The sequence below is a fragment of the Esox lucius genome, chromosome 22 (genome assembly GCF_011004845.1).
Source record: "Esox lucius isolate fEsoLuc1 chromosome 22, fEsoLuc1.pri, whole genome shotgun sequence".
In the NCBI taxonomy this organism is placed as follows: domain Eukaryota; kingdom Metazoa; phylum Chordata; class Actinopteri; order Esociformes; family Esocidae; genus Esox; species Esox lucius.
The window spans coordinates 17,559,349-17,565,348 of record NC_047590.1 but is presented as its reverse complement, the minus strand read 5'-3'; positions in this window follow the sequence as shown (position 1 = coordinate 17,565,348).

Sequence of the window (6,000 nt, the reverse complement as noted above, 5' to 3'; positions counted from 1 at the left end):
TGGGAACTTTCTCAATGACTCCGTAACGTCTGTCCTAACTGTTGCGTCGTCACCCGAGGTTCTACCCCAAGAACAGGACAGGGGGAACACAAGAACTCACAGCAGGCCATCTTGGGAAAATAATAGAGTTCACTGGGTTTATCAGGTCCGCTGGCCCGGCCAAACAATAGAGTTTCTAAGCTCCTGTGATTACTTGTTGACCATGTGATGTTGTTGAAGTCTGGAGATTCCCCCTGACTGTTTTGTCGCTTGTGCAGCCTATTGTCTTTTATGAGCAGACCATAACTGGGGGGGTGGGGCGGGGTGAGGGGGGTGGGGCTGACGCTTGTGTTTGTTATCACCTAGTTGGAGATCTGGAACATTCTGAGCGGATCATGCATCAGACTCCTTCAGTTCGATGTTCCTGTATGACAAAGCTCCCATCTCATGATTAAACAGTGTTTGGCCCTGAAGAGTACAACAATAGTGCCACTACTGAGGAAGTAACTCACACTAGCAGCTCTCCTATTAACGTTCTAAAAAATTCACTTTTTTTTTGTTGTTTTGGAAGCTGGTACGGAGTGAAATGCACCCTGTCATCGGTACAACCTTAACACACTGAATCCAGCATCCAGCATTAGGATATCCACAAGCAGAAACCCAAGCAGAAACCCATGACAACATAGTGGAGGGGTGTCCATCCGTACCGCCACAGTAAGCTTCACCAAAATGACAGTTGGATAGCCGAAGCTGAGAACTGTGGTAGATGAACTAAAAGTGATTAACATTGGAAATGTCTCAGGCATGAATGAAATGGCTTTTAAAAATAAATCATAAGAAGGCAGGTATGGGTGAATTGCATTGCGTGGGGGGTATATTTACTGTAAAAACTGTTCGGTAAACTAATTTAACAAATACAGTTCATGCTGGTATAATTAGACACATCAGTTGATATAACTGCAAAGAAAGACAGTAAATACTCGAATGGTGGCTATTTGCAGTTCAGATTAGGAAGGTTTTAAACAAACGGATGTGTTCATGGTTCTACCTAGAAAGCTGCCAAGTACCATTTGCACAATGTCTGTGAAAAACAGGACTCATAGCTAGGTCTTTTAGGTGGTATTTATTTTTCCATGCCCCCCCCCCACCCCGCTCTTTCAGATAGATGAAAATGTAGGCATGCCAGTGGGATTTCGGTCCATGTGTGAGAGGGGTTTTATAGTATGCCTAAGTGTCCGTGTGTGTTTGAGAGAGCCTGCGTGCGTGTGTGTGTGTCCGTGCATGTGTGTGTGTGTGGATCCGTGCATGCCCGTGTCCATAAAAGCGCCAGGTTATGGTCTCTCCTCCTCTTTGCCTAACTGTAAGAGTGCCGAACTGGCATTGTAGTGATGTGCCTGTGGGTTGGGTGGAGGGAATTAGCATGATGTTTTATTGTGTTTGGCCCAAAACAGAGACTCAGCCATGTTGGTTTTATGGAGACGTGGTCCTGTATTAAATCATGTCTGTAAAACCAAAGGAAACGCTCCTCTGTGAACATTCATACCACTGGTATTAATAATTTCTCTTTTTAAAAGAAAACTCAACACAACCGTGGAGGATAATTGTTAGCTTTGGAGAAACGTGAACCGTGTTCAATTGATTCAAATAAATCACAAGGTTTTTTTTGTGTGCAAAATTCTGGGGTTTGATATTACTGTCTGTGGGCAAACATTGAAGGGAGATCAATGCCTTTGGGATGGTGCCTGGGGTAGGATGAGAACGAACACTCTTAATCATTAGCAGTGTTTTCCATTGGGGTTGTCAAAACAATCCCTTCTCAGGTTGCTTGAAAATAAGGAGCATCTTGTGTGCAACACCCTCCAATAACATTTTTCTGTTGCTGTTGCTTTAGCTGGGAAAAAACAAACAGTTCAGCCCCTCCTTAACATCTTACATTAGCCCAGACAAAGAGGATGGGAGTTAGGATGGGATATTGAGTGCACAGGCAAAAGCCAAGATGTGTATTTTCTCTTGAAACGACTTGGAAACACTGTGGATTCTACCAGTTTGTGCCCCGTCGAGAGGGCCCTGCAGTAATTCCATACGTTTGAAAGACCCCTAAACTATGGTCTTTGGGTCAGAGTGGCCCTTTTGAATCGATGCCCAGGGACAACCCAGCCCAAAGGCTCAGAACGGATCAGGTAGTAAAAGGAACACCAACGCCCAAAATGAGTCAGTCAGAGAATATTTGCTTTTAGGAAAAGTCCTTTTTCTCCTTTTCTCTCACTACACACTGCAATCCGACCAGGCGTTTGGAACCCGCCCCCCCCCACCCAATTTTTCCGCTATGCTTAGTTTCTTGACTGTCAAGTGTCATTCCTCCGATGATTTGAATTCTTCCACTTCTATGTGCTGTCTGGTTTCCCATGAATGAATTGTTTTGTTTTGAAATATCGCTCCGGCGCCAAGAACACTGCCCATCCTTCATTGCATGTCCTGATTTTGACACGTGAACTTTAACCTTCTCCCGTTCTTCTAGACCTTGCGATATTAAGATTCCCCTGCACGGCCACTGAACGGCTAATTGGAGATGAGAATGCGCTAAATGAAACAGAAACTGTTATCCACCATCATCCTGTGCGACAACACACAAGTGTTTCTGTTGCCAGGGCTACGCAAACAAACCGTGGAGCAGCGAGGATGTAGTCTGGAACTCATTCAATGTTCAGGAAAACCCTTCCAGCCACACAGTAATGTGTGGTGGTTTAAGGGAAGGGCATCAACATTTAGGAGGGCCAGAGGATGAGGGCCGTCTGGGACAGGATGTGCGAGGTCAGGGGGTCAACTCAACAAAAGGACAGACGGAGTAAGGAAAAGTTTGAGTTAATAGTATGAGAAAAAGAAGAAAGAATACAACAAAGCCAGCTGGACAATCCTATTTCATTGTCTGAACATAATGATCAAATAAAAGCCTGGGAGCCAGACAGCAACCGAAAACGAATCTTAAAAAAGGTCATCGGGAGAGGCGATTCTCCGGCTGACCCACCTGAGGTCTATAGTCCAGAATTCACCACTCCAAAATTCAATCATGGGAACACATTTGATCCTAAAAACAATTCAGGCGTCACTGTTGACTGTTAACTTTGGAACAGTTGTCTTTAGCCAAACAAATGCTAAAATCCAGACCTTAATTAGAGTGCACGACATTTTCTGGTCAAATTGGATTTCACCCTAAAACAGATCACCTGTACACCAATCACACCTTAGGTAAAACCATGTCTGACAAACCCTCAAAATAAAAAATCTGCTTTTAATATTGACGTTTGAAAAGCTTTCGATTCCAAACGGCAATTAAGTACGCTATTGTAACTCAGTCAAAGTTGCGTAAGCAACTAGATCTATGATGTTGTTAATGTGATGTATAAGGAAATCAAATTGTGAGTAAAAGTTGGCGACAAAAGAACACACTTCTTTAGTCAGTGTAGAGAAGTAAACAAGTTGTGATATTATGTCACTCCCAGGCATGGCAGGCTCGCCGTGCCAATGAGATCCAACATCCTCTACCTCATTTGGATCATGGACACCTGTTCGAATATTATTACCTGTGTTTGTCAGCACAATCCCTATTTAAGTTGCTCCTTCCCTAGTATTTTGTTGGTCATTAATTGGTTCTTGTGCCTCTGTAACAGTGTTTCTGTTGTGTGTATTTTTTGTTTTCTTTTAGTGTCCTATGCCTATGTCCTGCCTCATTGAATATAAAAAAAATCCACTTGCTTCATATTGAAACAATCTACACAATCTCTCTCAAAAGAATAAACATTTTACTTTTGAAGGTTATACAACAAAGCCTGTTCTTGCTTCAACAGTAATGTACAAACCAAGAACTTTTCATTAGTATAAAGCGGAGAAAAAAAATAATGATCTTTCAGAAAAAGTCCAGATCTCCGAAGGGTAGAGACCATTTCCCACTTGGAAAAAACAATCCTGAAACACACCACCACCAACTATACTTACCTTGGCGTGACTGAGCCATTTGACATACAGTAGCCAAGTCCCTAAAAGAAAAACCAAGCGCAGCATTTTTTGCAATTCTAAAAAAGACCCCAGATACCCAAGAAATGCCTCACACCTAGTCTGTAGACCTTAGAAGATTTCCCCAAGCACACCAAAATGAGAGAAGTACCACAAGAGTCTGGAAATAAAATGTTAATACTTTAAAAAGAGATTGAGACAAACACACAAACAGACATTATCTGATATAATGGAAATGTTTGTCGGCACTCAGGTGCAGATGACTATTGTAAATAACACCTATTTGTATGCTGCGTGGGTGTCCATAATGAATCTTTGCCACTGCTTTGTGTTACACAGAGAGAGAGAGAGATAAATACATAATAAAAGTGAGAGAAAGAAAGAGAGAGGAGAAACCTGAGGAATGGATAGCAGAACCAATCCAAAACAAACAGGTAGATTTTTCCATTTGATAATTGAGTGTCTTATGCTTGTTAAAGAATTTACATCTCTCCCAAAACCGCGACTCAGCTGAATGAGAAGGTCAGGCTTGGGTCAGAACCCTCACAGAAAGCAGACATTGTTTCTGTGGAATTTGCATTGACATTTCTATCTACCCTTGGCTGGTTTAAAAGGGAACAATGGCAAAAGAGAAAATCAAAAATCAGACGATGTGCATCAACCACCCTGACTGCCACTGCACCTCTCTGACTACAGCACATTACATCAGATTAGAAACATAAAATGTTGTTAAATACAGCAAATATGCTAAAATATGATGTGTATAGCACACACTGTTGCTATAAATTGCTCTGAATTAATTATAGTGGTATTTTACAAATACTTAAACACTAAATCTGGTAGGTTTAAGCCCCAGATTTTCAAAAAAAGGAAAGAATGTTTTATTGTACATGCAAATTCTGAGCCTAGGTGGCCAGTATACTGCATTTAGCCAACAGTGGTTTGACATTAATAACATATGGGAAGATAGGCTCAGATTTACTGTATGGTGGAGTGGAAAGAGTTTCCAAACCTTACATACTCTTAGCGGTTGAAATGGGACTTCGAGACATCCATTGTTATTATACGGGAGGGAGAATCGTCTGTGGTGAATAATAATGAAATCTAGAGTTATGGATTTATACGATCTGACACACTGGCGACAGAAAGTGTGCCACAACGAGAGACCCAGAGAGAAATGGAGACAAGAAGTGGGTCTTACCGGGTAGGGCCCAGACACTGGGTGTTTTGTCTGGACTTGGAACCTGGTTTGAGGACCAGCCCATCTACATGTGCTATGTATTTTTTTTTTCAGCTGATGGAAATCAAATCCTGGCATCTCCTTCATGGCCTCGAGCCATGAATCACATATAACAGACAGAGAGATCCCGAAAGGTGTGTGTCGGCGCGGAGATAACATTGGGTAACAGATCCAAAGGTGTATTGACATCACATGCCAAAATGGATGAAGATAAGTGGGGCTTGGATGTTGGATGTTATCCAGTTGTGTATGGATGGAGTATTTAATCAGATAATTCATCATTGGAACCCAAACCTTTCCTGAAGAGCATAAAAACTTAAATCGGAGAACCACATTTCAGCGCTCCGCTAATATTTTAATAGGGGACATATTCCCTCAGAACAACATTTGACTGTGTTTAGATTCACCACGTCTCCAGATGTGAGGTGTGACACAGGCCCCTTAACTGCTAGGTTTCAGTTGAACTTCGATTCACACAAACAAGAACTTGCTCGCTGATTCCAAGGTTCAGAACGGCGGGCAAGGAAGTGTTAGCCTAATATGAAAAATAACATTATATAAAAAAAGGTATGAACATTTATTTACTCAATAAATACTTCAGGTTGCTCTGGATAAGAGCATCGGCTTTCATAAATGTATCAGAATAATGTGTAAATTGCTTGAAATACTGGATGTGGACATGATGATTTGAATACGATTATGCTGGAACAAGCTTATTGTTAAACACTGTCTATGTAGCAGTATCGTTAATCTCACTGGTCTAAAGTTAG